Source organism: Triturus cristatus, chromosome 9 (genome assembly GCF_964204655.1).
Source record: "Triturus cristatus chromosome 9, aTriCri1.1, whole genome shotgun sequence".
NCBI lineage: Eukaryota > Metazoa > Chordata > Amphibia > Caudata > Salamandridae > Triturus > Triturus cristatus.
In genome coordinates, this window is record NC_140592.1 from 422458017 (window position 1) to 422482518 (window position 24502).

General features: G+C 46.2%; 1 protein-coding gene across 2 annotated transcripts in view; it reads right to left on the reverse strand.

The window, feature by feature from the left end:
• LOC146798082 (cytochrome P450 2G1-like) overlaps positions 1-24502 on the reverse strand; it is a 909417-nt gene that overhangs the window by 481951 nt on the left and 402964 nt on the right. The window lies entirely within an intron of this gene.

The following is a 24502-nucleotide window of genomic DNA, read 5'->3' on the forward strand; positions in this document are numbered from 1 at the left end:
CTGTGCCCGATCGCACCTCGAGGTGCACGCTCCCCCTTGGAGCGCAACCGAGCAAGTGAGACCCGTTCCCCCATCCGAACCGGGAACGAAGTGCACGGACCGTGTAACCATACGCTGAACTAAGAACTCTTTTGACAAATAGTATTGTGGGCCCGTTTTACACGTTATTTGGTCTTGTGATTAAGTCTGCTTATATAAAGAAGTCTATTTTTTGATACATCCCGTGTGGAGTCCATTTGTGGGGGTAACACTGAATTGATGTATGTGATCACAACTGCTTAACCATTATGCCTGCGATAACGCCTTGTCTGCTCGCGCCAAGCTACCTAGAGGGTGAGCAGGGGTTATTAAAGAAGTGTAACCCCTTACCCTGACTGGAAGAAAGGTTCCCTGCTTGGCATAAATACCCACTGGTGCCAACTAGAGAATCTGGGTTCTAACAGAGGCCCAAGTTCCCACGACAGGCAAGGGCTCAAAACGTAGTGAGGTGACTTCAAATTTGCCTATCTCAAAACCACCTGGTTTTGCAAGGGGGATCACCTGGGTTTTGGCCCGGTGCTCTGCAGCCATCTAGGGAAACCTACCAAACCCATACATTTCTGAAAACTTGACACCCAGGGGCTTCCAGGGAGGTATGGCTTGCGTGGATCCCCCAACGTTTCCTTACCCAGAATCCCCTGCAAACCTCAATTTTAGCTGAAAAAATCACTTTTTTCACACATTTTTGTGTGGGAAAGTTGTGGCATCAACGGGCTCACTCAAATTTCCTGCCTCCCAGCGTTCCCCTGGGTCTCCCGGTAAAAATGGTGCTTCACTTGTGTGGGAGGCCCAAGTTCCCGCGACAGGCAAGGGCCCAAAACGTAGTGAGGTGACTTCAAATTTGCCTATCTCAAAACCACCTGATTTTGCAAGGGGGTCACCTTGGTTTTTGGCCCGGTGCTGTGCGGCCATCTAGGGAAACCTACCAAACCCATACATTTCTGAAAACTAGACACCCGGGGTCTTCTAGTGAGGTATGGCTTGCATTGATCCCCCAAAGTTTCCTTACCCAGAATCCCCTGCAAACCTCAATTTTAGCTGAAAAAATAACTTTTTTCACAAATTTTTGTGTGGGAAAGTTGTGGCATCACCGGGCTCACTCAAATTTCCCACCTCCCAGCGCTCCCCTGGGTCTCCCGGTAAAAATGGTGCCTCACTTGTGTGGGAGGCCCAAGTTCCCGCGACAGGCAAGGGCCCAAAACCTAGTGAGGTGACTTCAAATGTACCTATCTCAAAACCACCTGATTTTGCAAGGGGGGTCACCTTGGTTTTTGGCCCGGTGCTCTGCGGCCATCCAGGGAAACCTACCAAACCCATACATTTCTGAAAACTAGACACCCGGGAGCTTCCAGGGAGGTATGGCTTGCATGGCTCCCCCAAAGTTTCCTTACCCAGAATCCCCTGCAAACCTCAATTTTAGCTGAAAAAATCACTTTTTTCACACATTTTTGTGTGGGAAAGTTGTGGCATCACCGGGCTCACTCAAATTTCCCACCTCCCAGTGTTCCCCTGGGTCTCCCGGTAAAAATGGGGCCTCATTTGTGTGGGAGGCCCAATTTCCCACGACAGGCAAGGGCCCAAACCGTAGTGAGGTGACTTCAAACTTGCCTATCTCAAAACCACCTGGTTTTGCAAGGGGGGTCACCTGGGTTTTTGGCCCGGTGCTCTGCGGCCATCTAGGGAAACCTACCAAACCCATACATTTCTGAAAACTAGACACCCTGGAGCTTCCAGGGAGGTATGGCTTGCATTGCTCCCCCAAAGTTTCCTTACCCAGAATCCCCTGCAAACCTCAATTTTAGCTGAAAAAATCACTTTTTTCACACATTTCTGTGTGGGAAAGTTGTGGCATCACCGGGCTCACTCAAATTTCCCACCTCCCAGCGTTCCCCTGGGTCTCCCGGTAAAAATGGTGCCTCACTTGTGTGGGAGGCCCAAATTCCCGCGACAGGCAAGGGCCCAAAACATAGTGAGGTGACTTCAAATTTGCCTATCTCAAAACCACCTGGTTTTGCAATGGGGGTCACCTGGGTTTTTGGCCCGGTGCTCTGCAACCATCTAGGGAAACCTACCAAACCCATACATTTCTGAAAGCTAGACACCCGGGGGCTTCCAGGGAGGTATGGCTTGCATGGATCCCTCAACGTTTCCTTACCCAGAATCCCCTGCAAACCTCAATTTTAGCTGAAAAAATCACTTTTTTCACACATTTTTGTGTGGGAAAGTTGTGGCATCACCAGGCTCACTCAAATTTCACACCTCCCTGCGTTCCCCTGGGTCTCCCGGTAAAAATGGTACCTCACTTGTGTGGGAGGCCCAAGTTCCCGCGACAGGCAAGGGCCCAAAGCGTAGTGAGGTGACTTCAAATTTGCCTATCTCAAAACCACCTGGTTTTGCAAGGGGGGTCACCTGGGTTTTTGGCCCAGTGCTCTGCGGCGATCTAGGGAAACTTACCAAACCCATACATTTCTGTAAACTAGACACCCGGGGGCTTCCAGGTAGGTATGGCTTGCGTGGATCCCCCAAAGTTTCCTTACCCAGAATCCCCTGCAAACCTCAATTTTAGCTGAAAAAATCACTTTTTTCACACATTTTTGTGTGGGAAAGTTGTGGCATCACTGGGCTCACTCAAATTTCCCACCTCCAAGCATTCCCCTGGGTCTCCCGGTAAAAATGGTGCCTCACTTGTGTGGGAGGCCCAAGTTTCCGCGACAGGCAAGGGCCCAAAACGTAGTGAGGTGACTTCAAATTTGCCCATCTCTAACCACCTGGTTTTGCAAGGGGGTCACCTGGGTTTTTGGCCCGGTGCTCTGCGGCCATCTAGGGAAATGTTGGCTTCGGCCCTTTTTGCAGGGTCATCCCTAAACTTTTTGCCTTCCTCCTATATTTTTTCTGACCTGGTGTTGGCTGTTTTATGACTCTGGGCACCTTACCACTGCTGACCAGTGCTAAGGTACATATGCTCACCCTATGGTAAAATGTATACATTGATTGGTGTCCATGTTTGGCTTATTTGGTTTACTGTCAGCCCCTAGTAAAGTGCACCAGGAGTGCCAGGGCTTGTGAATACAAATGCTGCTGGTGGGCTTGCAGCCCTGGTTGTGCCACCCACAGAAGCGGCCTAGTAAAATGTGTCTAAGGTCTGCCACTGCAGAGCCTGCGCGCAGTCTGGAACTGTCGCGCTGACTGTGCAAGTGCACCCACTTGCCAGTCCCTAAACCTTCCCTTAACTAAATATTAGTCACCCCTCTGGTAGGCCCAAGGGCAGGGTGCATTGTAGGCATAAGGTAGTACATGCCCTGATGTGTGTGGCATGTTCTAATAGTGAATTACAGCCATTTTCCTTTTTCACGATTGAAGGCTACCTGCTCTCCATAGGCCAGAATGGGCTGCTGGAATTACTACACGCTGTAATCCCAGTGGATTCAAAGAGCATGGTAGAAAGTCATATTTAGTATGCCTGAACTCAGAATAATAAAATACTTCTTTTAGTAAAGTTTATTTTAATATCCTGCGTTTGTAAATACTACTTTTAGAAAGTTAGTATTTACTGACCTGGCCATTTCAGTCCGTCTCTGCGCTATGTGTGTGTTCTGCCTAGTAACAGGGAAGGAGCAGGGCTGGGGAATTCCAGGAGACAGGCTGGCTGCCAGGTGGTGGGGAGAGAGATTACACCAGGATGGGTGGGAGGAGTACACCTTGACTCTTGAATAGACCTGTGCCCTGCCAGCACAAAGCCGGCTCCACCCCCTGTGGAGCGGCTGATGTTTCTGCCCTGCTGCTGAAACGAAAGAGCAGAGTCACCACAACAAAGTACTCCAAAACTGGACTGAGCCAGGCCCAGGCCCCCTGGCGACAAAGAACAAAAGAATTGTGCTATAAAAGTAGGAGCCTGGCTCCTAATAAATCAGATCCTGTTTGCGCCAAGACTAACCTCTGCCTGAAGGAGAAGGACCTGGAGAAGCTGAAGGAGGAATACTGTCTCTCTGCCTAAGAGACTGACCTGCAGTGGGTGCCTGCTGCTGGAAGGAGAGGAAGAAAAGACTACAGAAAAGACTTTTGATCAACTTGTGCTGAAAACAATCTCCAAGGGCTTGCTAGTGAACTTGCCCCCTGATCTGCGCCCCAGGAACAGTGGGCGCTACCCCCCCTGGAAGGAGAAGAAGCTGCCGTGGGTGATTCTGCAAGCTGACCCCTGAGAACCTGTGCATCCCCTGATCTCGCTGAGCAACGCGACTTCTGCTGCTGGAGTGGCTGTGAGCAACGTAAAGGCCTGTCAGCCCGAGCAAAGTGAGCAGCTGCCCCCCCTCGAGCCGTAGCTCGCAACGTAAGGAGGAGATCTCTGTGTCTGAGTGCCGAGCCCCTGTGACCCCCGCCGGGTTGTAGAGACTTTTGTAAAGACCTAAAAGTGCCCTGGTTCGCCGTATTCGGACAAAGCTAACAGCGCGCTGTGCTGTGACATCACCCCGAGGCTGCCCTCCTGCTTCTGCCCCTTTCGTGGTGAAATGTGACCTGCCCAAGCGCCCCACGAAGCTTCGCCATCCCCTGGACCCTTGGGACTTCAGCGCAACATGGGACGCCCTTGGACCGGACTGCGAGGCCATCACGAACTTTCCCCTTGAAGCCTAAAAGGTATTGTGACGATCGCGCTAAAAGTACGGCCCGTACTTGCCTCTAATGTACTTGGTTCGAATCGTACTTGCCTCTAATGTACTTGGTTCGAATCGTACTTACCTCTAATGTACTTGGTTCGACCCGTACTTGCCTCTAACGTACTTGGTTCAACCCGTACTTGCCTCTAATGTACTTGGTTCGAATCGTACTTGCCTCTAATGTACTTGGTTCGACCCGTACTTGCCTCTAATGTACTTGGTTCGACCCGTACTTGCCTCTAACGTACTTGGAATGCTGGTGTCCGGGCCGTAGTTCGAACCATACTGATCGTTCCTGCTTTGAACCGTACAGCCTTGAAATCTATTGCCGGCGCTCACGCGGGAAGCGTGAGACTCGGCAAGCGAAGCCTGAATCCAGTTCGACACGTACCTACGTAGGTACGGCCCGTCTGGTTCACTGCCAGCACACACGTACTCACGCGAGAAGCGTGAGGAACGGCCCAACATCCCCAAACTGCGGTACGGAACATACTTGAGGCGCTACGATGCGCACAATACACCTAAACAGGCTATTTTAAACAGAACTGTGCCATTTTTACACCTGTGGACTGCCTAAGCATTGTAAAGAATAACTGGATCAGCCTTTTAACAAGAGTAATGTATTTTCGCAACCTGCCTACAAGAGATCTTATATATAAAGAGCTTTTATTTAACTATAAATACAGCCTTGTGTCTTTGTGTTGCGGGGAGGTGATTATTGTGTGGGACAACTTGCAACGCTTAACATAATGCCCTCTGGAAATCTAGCCTGACTGCTCGGGCCACGTTACCTAGAGGGTGAGCAGGGGTTATTTTTAAAGAGGTGATCCTACGCCCTGACTTAGAGGACAGGGTCCCTGCTTGTCGCAAGTGCATACCTGCGCCAACCAGAGACCCTGGATTCTAACAGGAAACCTGCCAAACCCATACATTTCTGAAAACTAGACACCCAGGGGCTTCCAGGGAGGTATGGCTTGCATGGATCCCCCAATGTTTCCTTACCCAGAATCCCCTGCAAACCTCAATTTTAGCTGAAAAAAATCACTTTTTTCACACATTTTTGTGTGGGAAAGTTGTGGCATCACCGGGCTCACTCAAATTTCCCACCTCCCAGCGTTCCCCTGGGTCTCCCAGTAAAAATGGTGCCTCACTTGTGTGGGAGGCCCAAGTACCAGCGACAGGCAAGGGCATAAAACGTAGTGAGGTGACATCAAAATTACCTATCTCAAAACCACCTGGTTTTGCAAGGGGGGTCACCTGGGTTTTTGGCCCGGTGTTCGGCGGCCATCTAGGGAAACCTACCAAACCCATACATTTCTAAAAACTAGACACCCGGGGGCTTAAAGGGAGGTATGGCTTGTGGGGATCCCCCAACGTTTCCTTACCCAGAATCCCCTGCAAACCTCAATTTTAGCTGAAAAAATCACTTTTTTCACACATTTTTGTGTGGGAAAGTTGTGGCATCACCGGGCTCACTCAAATTTCCCACCTCCCAGCGTTCCCCTGGGACTCCCAGTAAAAATGGTGCCTCACTTGTGTGGGAGGCCCAAGTTCCCGCGACAGGCAAGGGCCCAAAACGTAGTGAGGTGACTTCAAATTTGCCTATCTCAAAACCACCTGGTTTTGCAAGGGGGGTCACCTGGGTTTTTGGCCTGGTGCTCTGCGGCCATCTAGGAAAACCTACTAAACCCATACATTTATGAAAACTAGACACCCGGGGGCTTTCAGGGAGGTATGGCTTGCAAGGATCCCTCAACGTTTCCTTACCCAGAATCCCCTGCAAACCTCAATTTTAGCTGAAAAAATCACTTTTTTCACACATTTTTGTGTGGGAAAGTTGTGGCATCACCGGGCTCACTCAAATTTCCCACCTCCCAGCGCTCCAATGGGTCTCCCGGTAAGAATGGTGCCTCACTTGTGTGGGAGGCCCAAGTACCCGCGACAGACAAGGGCATAAAACGTAGTGAGGTGACATCAAATTTGCCTATCTCAAAACCACCTGGTTTTGCAAGGGGTGTCACCTGGGTTTTTGGCCCGGTGTTCGGCGGCCATATAGGGAAACCTACCAAACCCATACATTTCTGAAAACTAGACACCCGGGGGCTTCCAGGGAGGTATGGCTTGCATAGATCCCCTAAAGTTTCCTTACCCAGAATCCCTTGCAAACCTCAATTTTAGCTGAAAAAATCACTTTTTTCACACATTTTTGTGTGGGAAAGTTGTGGCATCACCGGGCTCACTCAAATTTCCCACCTCCCAGCGCTCCAATGGGTCTCCCGGTAAGAATGGTGCCTCACTTGTGTGGGAGGCCCAAGTACCCGCGACAGACAAGGGCATAAAACGTAGTGAGGTGACATCAAATTTGCCTATCTCAAAACCACCTGGTTTTGCAAGGGGTGTCACCTGGGTTTTTGGCCCGGTGTTCGGCGGCCATCTAGGGAAACCTACCAAACCCATACATTTCTGAAAACTAGACACCCGGGGGCTTCCAGGGAGGTATGGCTTGCATAGATCCCCTAAAGTTTCCTTACCCAGAATCCCTTGCAAACCTCAATTTTAGCTGAAAAAATCACTTTTTTTCACACATTTTTGTGTGGGAAAGTTGTGGCATCACCGGGCTCACTCAAATTTCCCACCTCCCAGCGCTCCCCTGGGTCTCCCGGTAAAAATGGTGCCTCACTTGTGTGGGAGTCCCAAGTTCCCGCGACAGGCAAGGGCCCAAAACATAGTGAGGTGACTTCAAATTTGCCTATCTCAAAACCACCTGGTTTTGCAAGGGAGGTCACCTGGGTTCGGCGGCCATCTAGGGAAACCTACCAAACCCATACATTTCTGAAAACTAGACACCTGGGGGCTTCCAGGGAGGTATGGCTAGCATGGATCCCCCAAAGTTTCCTTACCCAGAATGCCCTGCAAACCTCAATTTTAGCTGAAAAAATCACTTTTTTCACACATTTTTGTGTGGGAAAGTTGTGGCATCACCGGGCTCACTCAAATTTCCCACCTCCCGGCATTCCCCTGGGTCTCCCGGTACAAATGGTGCCTCACTTGTGTGGGAGGCCCAAGTACCCGTGACAGACAAGGGCATAAAACGTAGTGAGGTGACATTAAAATTGTCTATCTCAAAACCACCTGGTTTTGCAAGGGGGGTCACCTGGGTTTTTGGCCCGATGTTCGGCGCCATCTAGGGAAACCTACCAAACCCATACATTTCTAAAATCTAGACACCCGGGGGCTTCCAGGGAGGTATGGCTTGCGTGGATCCCCCAACGTTTCCTTACCCAGAATCCCCTGCAAAGCTCAATTTTAGCTGAAAAAAATCACTTTTTTCACACATTTTTGTGTAGGAAAAATGTGGCATCACCGGGCTCACTCAAATGTCCCACCTCCCAGCATTCCCCTGGGTCTCCTGGTAAAAATGGTGCCTCACTTGTGTGGGAGGCCCAAGTAACCGCGACAGGCAAGGGCATAAAACGTAGTGAGGTGACATCAAAATTGCCTATCTCAAAACCACCTGGTTTTGCAAGGGGGGTAACCTGGGTTTTTTGCCTGGTGTTCGGTCGCCATCTAGGGAAACCTACCAAACCCATACATTCCTGAAAACTAGACACCTGGGGGCTTCCAGGGAGGTATGGCTTGCGTGGATCCCCCAACGTTTCCTTACCCAGAATCCCCTGCAAACCTCAATTTTAGCTGAAAAAATCACTTTTTTCACACATTTTTGAGTGGGAATGTTGTGGCATCACCGGGCTCCCTCAAATTTCCCACCTCCCAGCGTTCCCCTCAGTCTCCCGGTGAAAATGGTGCCTCACTTGTGTGGGAGGCCCAAGTTCCTACGACAGGCAAGGGCCCAAAACGTAGTGAGGTAACTTCAAATTTGCCCATCTCAAAACCACCTGGTTTTGCAAGGGGGGTCACCTGGGTTTTTGGCCCGGTGCTCTGCGGCCATCTAGGAAAACCTACCAAACCCATACATTTCTGAAAACTAGACACCCAGGGGCTTCCAAGGGAGGTATGGCTTGTGTGGATCCCTCAACGTTTTCTTACCCAGAATCCCCTGCGAACCTCAATTTTAGCTGAAAAAATCACTTTTTTTCACACATTTTTGTGTGGGAAAGTTGTGGCATCACTGGGCTAACTCAAATTTCCCACCTCCCAGCATTCCCCTGGGTCTCCCGGTAAAAATGGTGCCTCACTTGTGTGGGAGGCCCAAGTTCCCGCGACAGGCAAGGGCCCAAAACGTAGTGAGTTGACTTCAAATTTGCCTATCTCAAAACCACCTGGTTTTGCAAGGAGGGTCACCTGGGTTTTTGGCCCGGTGTTCGGCGGCCATCTAGGGAAACCTACCAAACCCATACATTTCTGAAAACTAGACACCCGGGGGCTTCCAGGGAGGTATGGCTTGCATGGATCCCCAACGTTTCCTTACCCAGAATCCCCTGCAAACCTCAATTTTAGATGAAAAAATCACTTTTTTCACACATTTTTGTGTGGGAAAGTTGTGGCATCACCGGGCTCACTCAAATTTCCCATCACCCAGCATTCCCCTGGGTCTCCTGGTAAAAATGGTGCCTCACTTGTGTGGGAGGCCTGAGTACCCGCGACAGGCAAGGGCATAAAACGTAGTGAGGTGACATCAAAATTGCCTATCTCAAAACCACCTGGTTTTACAAGGGGTGTCACCTGGGTTTTTGGCCCGGTGTTCGGCGACCATCTAGGGAAACCTACCAAACCCACACATTTATGAAAACTAGACACCCGGGGGCTTCCAGGGAGGTATGGGTTGCATAGATCCCCCAAAGTTTCCTTACCCAGAATCCCCTGCAAACCTCAATTTTAGCTGACTCAAATTTCCCACCTCCCAGCGTTCCCCTGGGTCTCCCGGTAAAAATGGTGCCTTACTTGTGTGGGAGGCCCAAGTACCCGCGATGGGCAGGGGCCCAAAACGTAGTGATGCGACATCAACATTGCCTATCCCAAAAAATGTTTGGGCCCTTGCCTGTCGCGGGTACTTGGGCCTCCCACACAAGTGAGGCACCATTTTTACTGGGAGACCCAGGGGAACGCTGGGAGGTGGGAAATTTGAGTGAGCCCGGTGATGCCACTACTTTCCCACACAAAAATGTGTGAAAAAAGTGATTTTTTTCAGCTAAAATTGTGGTTTGCAGGGGATTCTGGGTAAGGAAACGTTGGGGGATCCACGCAAGCCATACCTCCCTGGAAGCCCCCGGGTGTCAAGTTTTCAGAAATGTATGGGTTTGGTAGGTTTTTCTAGATGGCCGCAGAGCACCGGGCCAAAAACCCAGGTGACCCCCTTGCAAAACCAGGTGGTTTTGAGAGAGGCAAATTTGAAGTTACCTCACTCGTTTTGGGCCCTTGCCTGTCGCGGGAACTTGGGCCTCCCACACAAGTGAGGCACCATTTTTACCAGGAGACCCAGGGGAACGCTGGGTGGTGGGAAATTTGAGTGAGCCCGGTGATGCTATTACTTTCCCACACAAAAATGAGTGAAAAAAGTGACCTCACTACGTTTTGCGCCGTTTCCTGTCGCGGGCACTAGGCCGACCCACACAAGTGAGGTACCGTTTTTCTCGTAAGACTTTGGGGGACGCGGGGTGGGTGGAAATTTGTGGATCCACACAGATTCCGGAACTTTCCACGACAGAAATGTGGGGAAAATGTGGGTTTTTTTGACAATTTTTTAGGTTTGCAATGGATTCTGGGTAACAGACCCTTGTGGGAGGCAGTCAATTCACCCCATCCTGGATTCCCCTGGGTGCCTAGTTTTCAAAAATGTATAGGTTTGCTAGGTTTCCCAAGGTGCCCGCAGAGCTAGGGTTCAAAAACTACAGCTAGTCATTTTGCCAAAAAAGGGTAATTTTTCACTGCGAAATTGAGGTTTGACCACGATGCGTTTTGCGCCGTTTCCTGTCACGGGCACTAGGCCGACCCACACAAGTGAGGTACCGTTTTTCTCGTAAGACTTTGGGGAACGCGGGGTGGGTGGAAATTTGTGGATCCACACAGATTACGGAACTTTCCACTACAGAAATATGGGGAAAATGTGTTTTTGTGACAATTTTTTAGGTTTGCAAGGGATTCTGGGTGACAGACCCGGGTGGGAGGCAGTCAAGTCACCCCATCTTGGATTCCCCTGGGTGTCTAGTTTTCAAAAATGTATAGGTTTGCTAGGTTTCTTAAGGTGCCCGCAGAGCTAGGGTTCAAAAACTACAGCTAGTCATTTTGCCAAAAAAGGGTCATTTTTCACTGCGAAATTGAGGTGTGACCACGTTGCGTTTTGCGCCGTTTCCTGCCGCTGGAACTAGGCCGACCCACACAAGTGAGATACCGTTTTTCTCGTAAGACTTTGGGGAACACAGGGTGGGTGGAAATTTGTGGCTCCACACAGATTCCGGAAGTTTCCACCACAGAAATATGGGGAAAATGTGTTTTTTTTGACAATTTTTTAGGTTTGCAAGGGATTCTGCGTAACTAACCCTGGTGGGAGGCAGTCAAGTCACCCCATCCTGGATTCCCCTGCGTGTCTAGTTTTCAAAAATGTATAGGTTTGCTAGGTTTACCAAGGTGCCCGCAGAGCTAGCGTTCAAAAACTACAGCTAGACATTTTGCCAAAAAAGGGTAATTTTTCACTGTGAAATTGAGTGTGACCACGTTGCATTTTGCGCCGTTTCCTGTCGCGGGCACTAAGCCGACCCACACAAGTGAGGTACCTTTTTTCTTGTAAGACTTTGGGGAACGCGGGATGGGTGGAAATTTGGTGATCCACGCAGATTACGGAACTTTCCACTACAGAAATGTGGGGAAAATGTGTTTTTTTGACAATTTTTTAGGTTTGCAAGGAAATCTGGGTGACAGACCCGGGTGGAAGGCAGTCAAGTCACCCCATCTTGGATTCCCCTGGGTGTCTAGTTTTCAAAAATGTATAGGTTTGCTAGGTTTCCCAACGTGCCCGCAGAGCTAGGGTTCAAAAACTACAGCTAGTCATTTTGCCAAAAAAGGGTCATTTTTCACTGCGAAATTAAGGTGTGACCACGTTGCGTTTTGCGCTGTTTCCTGCCGCTGGAACTAGGCCGACCCAAACAAGTGAGGTACCGTTTTTCTCGTAAGACTTTGGGGAACACGGGGTGGGTGGAAATTTGTGGATCCACGCAGATTCCGGAACTTTCCACCACAGAAATGTGGGGAAAATGTTTTTTTTTTTACAATTTCTTAGGTTTGCAAGGGATTCTGCGTAACTGACCCTGGTGGGAGGCAGTCAAGTCACCCCATCCTGGATTCCCCTGGGTGTCTAGTTTTCAAAAATGTATAGGTTTGCTAGGTTTACCAAGGTACCCGCAGAGCTAGGGTTCAAAAACTACAGCTAGACATTTTGCCAAAAAAGGGTAATTTTTCACTGCGAAATTGAGTGTGACCACGTTGCGTTTTGCGCCGTTTCCTGTCGCGGGCACTAAGCCGACCCACACAAGTGAGGTACCTTTTTTCTTGTAAGACTTTGGGGAACGCGGGATGGGTGGAAATTTGGTGATCCACGCAGATTCCGGAACTTTCCACGACAGAAATGTGGGGAAAATTTGTTTTTTTTGACAATTTTTTAGGTTTGCAAGGGATTCTGGGTGACAAACCCTGGTGGGAAGCAGTCAAGTCACCCCATGCTGGATTCCCCTGGGTGTCTAGTTTTCAAAAATGTATAGGTTTGCTAGGTTTCCGAAGGTGCCCGCAGAGCTGGGGTTAAAAAACTAGAGCTAGGCACTTTGCCAAAAAAGGGTAAATTTGCACTGCGATATTGAGTTGTGACCACGTTGCGTTTTGCGCCATTTCCTGTCGCGGGCACTATGCCTACCCACACAAGTGAGGTACCATTTTTATCAGGAGACTTAGGGTAATTCAGATTTGTAAAGGAACTGTTATTATCTATTGACTTTCGATGCATTTCTGCCTTCCAAATGAAAGACATTGTGTAAAAAATAAGTCATTCTAAAAAATGACTGATAATTCTCATGCTAGTATGGGTATTCCCAATTTCAGAAATGTGCAAATATCTACTGTTTCTAAACTCTATATTTTGTTCCCATTTCAGAAATACATAGGTGTCTTTCATACCGATTTTTCCATGTACACATTTTTACAGAATAATTACTATATACCATGTACATAATAAAAAACCATTGCAAGTTGCTGCTCAGTTTTTGGCTCTGGGCTTGTCGGGTTCTTGGTGAACCTACAAGTCCTATATATCCCCACAACCAGTAATGTCCAGCGGATGCAACGGTCTATTGCTTTCAAAGAGCTGTCATAATTAAAAGAAGTTACAGGTGAAAACGCAGACACAAAAGGCTGTTTTTTTCAACTAATTTTCAATTTATCCTATATTTAACTGTTTGTTTCTTTAAAACAAACCTTTATTGATCTACACAAATGACCCCTTGCTGAATTCAGAATTTTGTCTTATTCTCGAAAATGTATAGCTTTCCAGGATCCATTATTGCTTTTGTACCCATTTCTGAAATTAACTGGTAGGAGGTCAAAAGCACAAAAAATAGCAAAAATAGGCTATGTCCCAGAAAAGTGCCAAAACTGTGTAAAAAATGTTGGGTTTCTGACAAAAGTCTGGTATCCCCGAAAAGCTGGGAAAATGGTGATTTCAACCCCACAAACCCTTTTTTGATAACATTTGCAAAAAAAACCCAGATGCTTTCATATACAGCCCGTTTTTCAAATTTTTCCATAAAAAACAAAATTTTCCTGTATTTTGGCTCATTTCTGTGACCCCTCCAGGGGAATCCACAAACCCTGAGTTCCTTTAGAACCCCCATGATGTTGGAAGAAAAGGACGCAAAATGGCGTGGATACCTAATGTGGTCAAGAAGTTACAGGGGCCAAAGCACGCACTACCCCAAATAGCCAAAAAAAGGCTTGGCACAAGAGGGGGAAAAGGCCTGACAGCGAAGGGGTTAAAACATTTAATTTACAAAGGAACAAAATGAGGGGGTTCATTTTGCCATAGAAAGTATGATTAGTGCTGCAGAAAGAAAAATTAGGGCACATTTTGAATTCTCAAATCCTCTTCTATTTCATAAAAAAATTCTGACATGCAGACTGAAACATGCACTTTGAATACCGGCAGCAGACTTCCCTGGTGAGCAGTAGCTTTACTACAGTGATCTAATGAGCAACTAGAGTGCTAAAATTCAGAATGTATGGCAAATGTGTGACACATCTGAATGCCTTCTTGATGGAACCAAAGTAAAAAACTGAAAGTATTTCCTACTGAGGAGACTGCAGTAAATGAGGAAATTAGGAAACTTCATAACAAATAAATCTCCCAAGATGGCCACCAGAGACAAAAGAGCCCAAATGTAGCCCAAATATCACCCAGATGTAGCCCAAGTATAGCCCAATGACAGAATGTCCCAGAGTGTTCTAACGAACAACTAGAGCGCTAACAGTCTTACTTATGACAAAGGTATGGCACACCTGAAGCCATCTTGATTGGAATAAAGTGGTAACACTTAAAACATTTAATTTAAAAGGGAACAAAATGAGGGGGTTCATTTTGACATTGAAATTATGATTAGTTCTGCAGAAAGAAAAATTAGGGCACATTTTGACTTCTCAAATCCTCTTTTATTTCCTAAAAAAATTCTGACATGCAGACTGAAACATGCACTTTGAATACCAGCAGCAGACTTCCCTGGTGAGCAGTAGTTTTACTACAGTGATCTAATGAGCAACTAGAGTGCTAACATTCAGAATTTATGGCAAATGTGTGACACATCTGAATGCCTTCTTGATGGAACCAAAATAAAAAACTGAAAGTATTCCCACTCAGGAGACTACAGTAAATGAGGAAATTAGGAAACTTCATAACAAATAAATCTCCCAAGATGGCCACCAGAGACAAAAGAGCCCAAATGTAGCCCAAATATCACCCATATGTAGCCCAAGTATAGCCCAATGACAGAATGTCCCAGAGTGTTCTTAAGAAAAACTAGAGCGCTTACTGTCTTACTTATGACAAAAGTATGGCACACCTGAAGCCATCTTGATTGGAATAAAGTGGTAACACTTAAAACATTTAATTTAAAAGGGAACACAATGAGGGGGTTCATTTTGCCATAGAAATTATGATTAGTTCTGAAGATAGAAAAATTAGGGCACATTTTGAGTGACTTCTCAAATCCTCTCCTATTTCATTAAAGAATTCTGATATGCAGACTGAAACATGCACTTTTAATACCAGCAGCAGACTTCCGTGGTGAGCAGTAGCTTTACTATAGTGATCTAATGAGCAACTAGAGTGCTAACATTCAGAATTTATGGCAAATGTGTGACATATCTGAATACCTTCTTGATGGAATCAAAGTGAAAAACTGAAAGCATTTCCTACTGAGGAGACTGCAGTAAATGAGGCCACCAGAGACAAAAGAGCCCAAATGCAGCACACATGTCACCCAGATGTAGCCCACATGTAGCCCAATGACAGAAGTGTGCAAAACACTTTTTTTGTGTATTTGCAGTTTTATATAGTGCAGACTTGTCAGGTATTGGAGTGCTTTACATGAGCATTGGTTACATCACACAAGATCAAATTCATTTTGGTTGTAGACATGGGGAGATTAAGTGATTTGACCAGAATCACAGAATGTTGAGCTGAAGCAGAAACTCCAACCTGGTTCCCCAGTTGCAAATTCTGCAGCTCTGGAAGTGACACCACATCCTCTCCCCTAGGTGCAACATTTAATCAAGTGATCAACTGGATAAAAAAACATAAAGATTACAAATAATTTAAAAGTTCTTTGTCGCTATTTGAAAACTCAGAAAATATGTCCTCATTTTAGTTTTTTAGAGCACTAAACATAATTTTGATGCAAATAAGACCCTCTCATATATGTAATTTCTCAAGAAAATACTCTAGGTATTACAGTTTTGATTACATCAAGATGACGTCAGGCGTGCCACACTTTTGTAATAAATATAGAATGTTAGCAATCTAGTTGTTCATTGGGATACTGTTGAGAGGCAGAGGCCAGGGGCACGGACTCTGAAAATTGAAGGCAGGTAGGAGAGTGCAGATGCAACAATTTGACCACACTGGGCAGGCAGGAAGGGCAGTGGCAGCACAACAGACTATGGAGGGCAGTGGAAAGGGGGGCAGGGGCAACAAACCAACAATACAGGACTGTCAAGAGAGGCTGTGGCAATATAATAGACCATTGTGGGCAGAAGGAAGAGGCAGTGGTAGTACAACCATACATGCCAACAGACCCGTTTCAGCCAGGAAACGTCCAATGTTTTTAAGCTCAAATGGGCTTTATTTGATCTGTCTCCTATCTACAATCTCCTCTTTTTCAATGTAACTCAAAGGGGAAAATCAATACCCCAGTTTTTTTTAAAAATCTCCCTCTTACCAAGTTCATAATGTTCGCAAGTATGGTACATTGGATCATAGTAGGCAGGAGGAATTGGGGTAGGGACATGGACTCGGATAAAAGAGGACAGGAGGGACATGGAGAGGTGCACCAAACTGACCCTGCAGGGCAGGCATCAGGGTTTGCAGCAGCACAATACACCACACAGCGCATGCGGGACAGGAGTGCAGCACAACAACCCATAGAAAGCAATAGGGAGGGGACAGGACCATGCACATAGACAACAGAGAACAGAGGGGAAAGAGGCAATGGTAGCTAGCTGACCATAATGGACAGACAGGAGAGAAAGCTGCAGCCTAACAGACCATAAAGGGCAGGAGGGACGGATGAGGGGCATTACAATGGAACAGACAAGCCAGGAGGGAGGGAATAGGGGTCTGCACATGGAAACAGAGGGCTGGGGGCAAGGGGACAGGAGCAGCAAGATGACCATGGAGGTCAGCCAGGATGGGCACTAGAAACAAGACACACCATGGAGAGCAACAATGAGACTATGATGGCATACACACAGACCATGGAGGGAAGGTGGGAGGGGGTCAGGGGCAGCTAGCTGACCACACAGGGAAGGTGGGAGGGGCCATGGCAGCACAGAAGACCAGGCATGGCAAGCGGGAGGGTTAGTGGCAGCACAATGGCTATGATGGGCAAGAAGGAAGGTGCAGGGGCATGCACAAAGGACCATGGAGGATAGAAGGGAGGGTCAGGACCTGGGCACAGACAATAGAGTTCAGGGGAAGGGGCCTCACAACAGACCACGTGGGGCAGGCAGGAGGAGCAATTGCAGCACAACAGACCAGGGAGGGCAGAAGGGTGTGGCAGTAAAATGGACCATGGAGGACAGGAGGAAGGGGTTAGGGGCATGGCATGTGGACAGGCAGGGTGGAGGTGGCAGGGACAGGTTACAGTCATCTGATAATGCTAGGCAGGTGGGAGGGGAGTGGCAGCTCAACAGAACACTCAGATTAGATAGGAGCGGCAGGTCCATGGAACATGGTGGGCAAAAAGGATGGAGCAGGGGCATGCACAAAGACATCGGAGGGCAGGGGGAAGGAGAATAGGGGCAGCAAGCTAAGCACAGAGGCTAAGCAGGAGGTCAATGATGGGCCATAGAATTGGGCAATGGAGGGCAGGAGGAGTGGACTGGTACATCATGCTAAATGGAGGGTAGTGGCAGCACATCAGAGCATGCATGGCAGGAGGGAGGAGGCTAGTCCATGGATTCAGACAACAGAGGATAGGGAGGAGGTGGATGGGGCAGCAAGCTAACTGTTCAGAGAAGGTGGGTATTAGGAACTTTATTGTTTTTAAAATGTGTGTCTGTGCGAACTACTTAAAATATGAACAAGTATGCAGCATAATCTCACTTTTATTTAGGAAGAAGAGGACGTTTGTGACTGTGACTCCGGGCTCACTTGGCAGAAATACCCCCTGACCCTCCACCCCCCATCGTAAAATGTAATGCCCGTGAAAAGGGTAGGTGGACGCAGTGTTATATAGAACATAGTCCTGAGAGCACGATTGAAAATGAAAACTAGATATAGTATATGGTATAAACTATGCACCAAAAAGTGTGATATAAGATCAACCGGGCGTGAAATATAATATGCAATACATTGTGCGCAATGACAGATTCATTGGAGAGCGCGAGATAGCACAGGCACTAGCGCATGCTATGCGATATACGCCTTGGAGTGGAATATGCATAGGGCAGTGTTGTGTAACCTAACTAGTCTCTAAAGTTGTAATATAAAATATGTGCTGGGGAGTGTAACGTTGCATTTGCACTGTGACAAAGATATGGATCCAAGATTGTAATATGTATGGCATAGCGCTGTGCGTTATAACATAGGCATTGAGGAAGGCATGTTAGATGGGGCAATATAACCCGTGCGAATGCAAGTGTGGCATGACATATTCACGGGGTGGTGTTACGGTGCACATGGGCTAGAGAGTGTCATAGCATACGCACTAGCTGGTGGAATACAACAGAGGTGTGAGGCACTCGGCAGGCACTGGTGGGTGTAACACAGCATTGGGCTCAGCCAGGAGCACGCTGTGACTCTCAAGTGAGGTTTGTCTCCTTTCCAGAGAGTAAAATAAAAATTATTACACATCCGACGGTGGATGTGTGTTTTATTAACGGTGAGGGGGTTTCTTGCATAGTTTGGTCGAATTTTTGTTGAATCCCCTTTGAATGCCATGGTGTGCGTGTATATTAAATATGCCCGTCAATAGCTACCCATGTTTGTATAAATAAACGACAAGGGTGTCTACTTGGAGAGTACCCACTGGCGGGGGCGCCGGGATTAGGCACGGTAGGGCGTCAGACACGTCAGAGCTTCACTAGCGGTGTAAACACATTCCATGTGGATTCATTCTATGCATAATCGCCTTTTAATGAATATCACGCAAATCGTCATGGTGATAGGTACGTACGGTTTGTCCAGCATGTCCTAGGTTTTTCTATAAATATATATTTTTTAAAAATAATAAAAAACAAAGGCCGGCCCCGGGGGATGAGGTCCCCGGGGCCATAAGTGGCCTGAGGAGGGGGGCAACGCAGCCCCCTCCTAAAGAATTTTTTTTAAAAAGGCCATGACCCGGGGGTTGGGGTCCCGGGGGCCGATTAAGGCCTTGGGATTGCCAAATTTATTTTTTTCAACAAAAAAATTAGGGTGCAGGCCCTGGGGGATGGGGTCCCCAGGGCCAGTAAATTAGAAAAAGAAGGGGGGCCACACAGCCCGCCTTCTTAAAAAAACAAAATAAATAAAATACCGGCATCGCACCGGAGGCCACACCCTCTCTTTGCAGCACTCTGCAAACGCACCCCCTGGTCAGTTGTAAGTTGGGGAATAAATTCCCCTTCAATACTGAGGGTCCCTGAGGGCCAACTCGCCCAACAGGTATCTCCAGTATGTGCCAGGGAGCTGCGTTGCAGACAGGTGTTCTGAGGCCACGCCCCTTTTTACACCTCTATGCAACGCAGCTCTGTGGCGCTTACTGGAGGTACCTAGTGGGCTAGTTTGACCGTAGGGACCCTTAGGATTCAAGGGGACTTAATCTCTCAACTTAGAATGGCCACAGGGCGCGTTTACACAGTGGTGAAGGGAGGGGACGGGGACTGAGGTGACGTGTGCAAACACGCCCTGTGGCGCATTTTAAGTTGGGGAAATAATTCACTTTCAATCCTGAGGGACCCTGGGGGCCAACTAGCCCACCAGGTGCTTCCAGTAAGCACCACTGCTCTGCGTAGCAGAGAGGTGGTGCAGGCCATGCCCCTTTTAACACCTCTCTGCAATGGCGCTTACTGGACGTACCTAGTGGGCTATTTTGCCCCTAGGGATCCTCAGGATTCAAGGCGACTTAATCACCCAACTTAAAAAACGGCCACAGGGCGTGTTTACACAGTGGGGAAGGGAGGGGATGGGGCCTGAGGTGACGTGTGCAAACACGCCCTGTGGCGCGTTTTAAGTTAGGGAAATAATTCCCTTTCAATCCTGAGGGACCCTGGGGACCAACTAGCCCACCAGGTGCTTCCAGTAAGCGCCACTGCGCTGCGTTGCAGACAGGTGGTCTAGGTCGTGCCCCTTTTTACATCTCTCTGCAATGCAGCTCTGTGGCGCTTACTGGAGGTACCTAGTGGTCTAGGTGGACGCTAGGAACCCTCAGGATTCAAGGGGACTTAATCTCCAAACTTAAAACGGCTACAGGGCATGTTTACACAGTGGGGAAGTGAGGGGACGGGGCCTAAGGTGACGTGTGCAAACACGCCCTGTGGCGCGTTTTAAGAGGTAGTTTTAATCCCCTGCCCTATTATATACTAGGGGCTTACAGAGGAGGTCATGCTGATCACAGGGGGACCCCAACGCATAGTGTTCCCTAGTGTATGTAGGTGTTTTCACTGTATTCTGAGTGTCTTTTAACATAGCACTGGCTCTAGGACTGGTTAGTCAGACTCAGTTACCACCAGTATCCGTCTGAAAAAGTTGAGGGTACAGGATGATTTTGCAACAAGGCTTCTTTCTGCTCTTCTGTTTGTTCTTTCTGCACATTATCCTTCTTCCTGCACTTTTCTAAGTCTTTGAGGACTTCTGTTGCTTCTTTCTGCATTTCTTTTTTTTCTTTTGGTGCGTTTTTTTCTTCTTTCTTCACATGTCCTATCTCTGTAGGCATAGTTTGAAATTTACTGAAAAAAACATAGGTTTCAGGCACGTTATAGTTAGGAATTAGCATTTAAAAAACCTTAGAAATTCACTGAAAAAAACATAGATTTCAGGGGCGTTATAGTAAGCTGGACTTTTCACTCGTACAAAACCATTGAAATCCCCCCGTTATAGTTAGTTCAGCTAACTATAACTCGCGCGCCCGCAATGCACTGCTGATGACGTCACATATTACATCACTCATGACATGGTCAGTGACATCACTCATGACATCACTGATGACATCTCAAATGACATCACTGATGACATCATCCTTGTGATAGAGTGGCAGACCTCCTCTCCCTCTAATATAACCTTTGATACACACATTCAAAAATAGAAACTAAAATTTTCAAAACAATGAACATACCAATATCAGTTACAACAACCTATTCAGTAATTCAAAGATCCACATACACATCCACTCATTCACCAACAGTCCTATACAGTCACTCATACAAGTATTCACTCATCATATGTACTCATACACCAATACATCCTGTTACACAACGCCAACGAGTTATTCACACACATAGTCACTCATTCTAATAAAGAATCAAACATCCATTTACTTGCATATACAGTTATACACACACCACCACACTTACTTCTACAGAAACTTACACATACTTAGTCTTTTAAACAATCACTTATAGAAACACATACTTATTCATACAGGAACTCTTTCAATCTCTCCCTCTCACATATACTCACTTATATACACCAATAGTCACATATACTAGTTTAAAACATATGTAGTTACTGATAAAGACACTATTGAGACAGTCATTCACTCACTAACACACCCATACACACACTCATCCACCCATACAGTCCTGCACACATGCTGTCTTTAACACATATAAATAGTGAGTCACTCATTCATGCACCTATACACTACGTAATACCCCCCACCGAACCATACAGACTCTCAGACACTCATACTGATACTCAATAAACCAACTAATAACCTATGTAGACACTCATGTAGCTACTCACCAACCCATGCAGCCACTTATACACAAAGTGAGAGACTGATACAGACATTTACATATTTAAACATTACTCACTAAGCCATGTATTGACTAAGATGCACATAATCAGTCAGTTATACAATCAATTTTTCAAAAACAAATCATCCATTTAGACACTTATATACCCATGTATTCTTCCATCGACCTTGAGATATACATATATAAAACATATGTAATTTTCAGAAAAACACATATTCACTGGATGATGTCATCAGTGATGTAATTTGAGATGTCATCAGTGATGTTATGAGTGATGTCACTGACCATGTCATGAGTGATGTAATATGTGACGTCAGCAGAGGTGCATTGCGGGCGTGCGAGTTATAGTTAGCTGAACTAACTATAACGGGGGAATTTCAATGGTTTTGTACGAGTGAAAAGTCCAGCTAACTATAACGCCCCTGAAACCTATGGTTTTTTCAGTGAATATATATATATGTATATATATATATATTATCTACTGGCGGTCGCCAGTAGATAGTCATAGTTACAACCTAGTTTCTATAGGAAATCTCAAAATTCTATTTTGAATAACTTTGGCGCCGGTTGACGAATCCTCGCGAAATTTTCAAAACTAATGGGGCGCTCCGTTCAGCTCCTACCCTGAAAGTCTCGGAGTGATTTGTCAAGCAGGGCCGAGAAAAAAGGGGGGTCCCAAAACACGTTTTCCCCATGCATTTTTCCATAGGACCTTTAGACACAGCTACAGCCCGAACGGCTGAACAGAATTACTTGAAATTTGGCAGAGAGGTAGCCATAAGGTCAAGGAAGTGCCTTTTGCAGGTCTGGTGTAAATCTGTTCAGAATTTCCTGAGAAAATAGCATTTAAAAGCATATATATATGTGGGCGGAGCCTAACCCCACATCTCATCCTGAGATCTGATTGGCTGTCAGCACTTCATCCAAGAAGTGTTGGCAGCCATCTTGGGACCAATATACATGATAACACCTCATTAAAAAGCATTGCAGTTAATAGAAGGTTTTAAGACTTTAGTTACATTATAAATCATTTGTTGATGGTACCATACTCATTTTAGGAATTGTGGTATGTTCTAAGGTGATTTCACCATGTGAAAAAGCCTTCTGCTGGGATATCATGAGTGAGAGAAAAATATTTTCTCATGCTTTTACCACAGAGGTTTGGAAGGTGATCTATAAGCTAAACTGAGAGCTTATTTTCTGTAAATTCACATTATCTTTCTCAGTCATGTGAGAATGAAGTCTGACATTCTCAGTAAAACATGTACATCCAACAAGGGCAGAGACTGTCAGTTGATTCCTTTGTGTTCTACTGCAGCTTCCCAGAGTGTTCCAAAGAACTACTAGAGCGCTAACAGTCCTACTTATGATAAACGTATGGCACACCTGAAGCCATCTTGCTTGGATTAAAGTGGTAACTCTTAAAACATTTAATTTAAAAAGGAACAAAATGAGGGGGTTCATTTTTCCATAAAAAGTATGATTAGTGCTGCAGAAAGAAAAATTAGGGCACATTTTGAGTGACTTCTCAAATCCTCTTCTATTTCATTAAAAAATTCTGACATGCAGACTGAAACATGCACTTTCAATACCAGCAGCCGTTTTCCCTGGTGAGCAGTAGCTTTACTACAGTGATCTAATGAGCAAAAAGAGTGCTAACATTCTGAATTTATGGCAAATGTGTGACACATCTGAATGCCTTCTTGATGGAATCAAAGTAAAAAACTGAAAGTATTTCCTACTGAGGAGACTGCAGTAAATGAGGAAATTAGGAAACTTCATAACAAATAAGTCTCCCAAGATGGCCACCAGAGACAAAAGAGCCCAAATGTATCCCATATATCACCCAGATGTAGCCCAAGTATAGCCCAATGACAGAATGTCCCAGAATGTTCTTAAAAACAACTAGAGCGCTTACTGTCTTCATTATGACAAAAGTATGGCACACCTGAAGCCATCTTGATTGGAATAAACTGGTAACACTTAAAACATTTAATTTAAAAAGGAACACAATGAGGGGGTTCATTTTGCCATAGAAATTATGATTAATGCTGAAGAAAGAAAATGAGGGCACATTTTGAGTGACTTCTCAAATCCTCTTCTATTTCATTAAAATATTCTGACATGCAGACTGAAACATGCACTTTTAATACCAGGAGCAGACTTCCATGGTGAACAGTAGTTTTACTACAGTGATCTAATGAGCAACTAGAGTGCAAACATTCAGAATTTATGGCAAATGTGTGACATATCTGAATACCTTCATGATGGAATCAAAGTAAAAAACTGAAAGCATTTCCTACTGAGGAGACTGCAGTACATGAGGAAATTAGGAAACTTCATAACAAATAAATCTCCCAAGATGGCCACCTGAGACAAAAGAGCCCAAATGTAGCCCAAAATCACCCAGATGTAGCCCAAATATAGCCCAATGACAGAAGTGTGCAAAACACGTATTATTTTGTGTTTTTGCAGTGTTATATAGTGCAGACTTGTCAGGTATTGGAGTGCTTTACATGAGCATTGGTTACATCACACAAGAACAAATTCATTTTGGTTGTAGACATGGGGAGACTAAGTGATTTGACCAGAATCACAGAATGTCGAGCTGAAGCAGAAACTTCAACCTGGTTCCCCAGTTGCAACGTCTGCAGTTCTGGAAGTAACACCACATCCTCTCCCCTAAGTGCAACATTTAATCAAGTGGTCAACTGGATAAAAAAAACATAAAGATAACAAATAATTTAAAAGTGCTTTGTCGCTATTTGAAAACTCAGAAAATATGTCCTTATTTTAGTCTTTTAGAGCACTAACCATAATTTTGATGCCAATAAGACCCTCTCATATATGTAATTTCTAAAGGAAATGCTCTAGGTATTACAGTTTTGATTACATCAAGATGATGTCAGGCGTTCCACACTTTTGTAATAAATATAGAATGTTAGCAATCTAGTTGTTCATTAGGATACTGTTGAGAGGCAGAGGCCAGGGGCACGGACTCTGAAAATTGAAGGCAGGTAGGAGGGTGCAAAGGCAACAATTTAACCACACTGAGCAGGCAGGAAGGGCTGTGGAAGCACAACAGACTATGGAGGGCAGTGGAAAGGGGGGCAGGGGCAACAAACCAACAATACAGGACTTGCAAG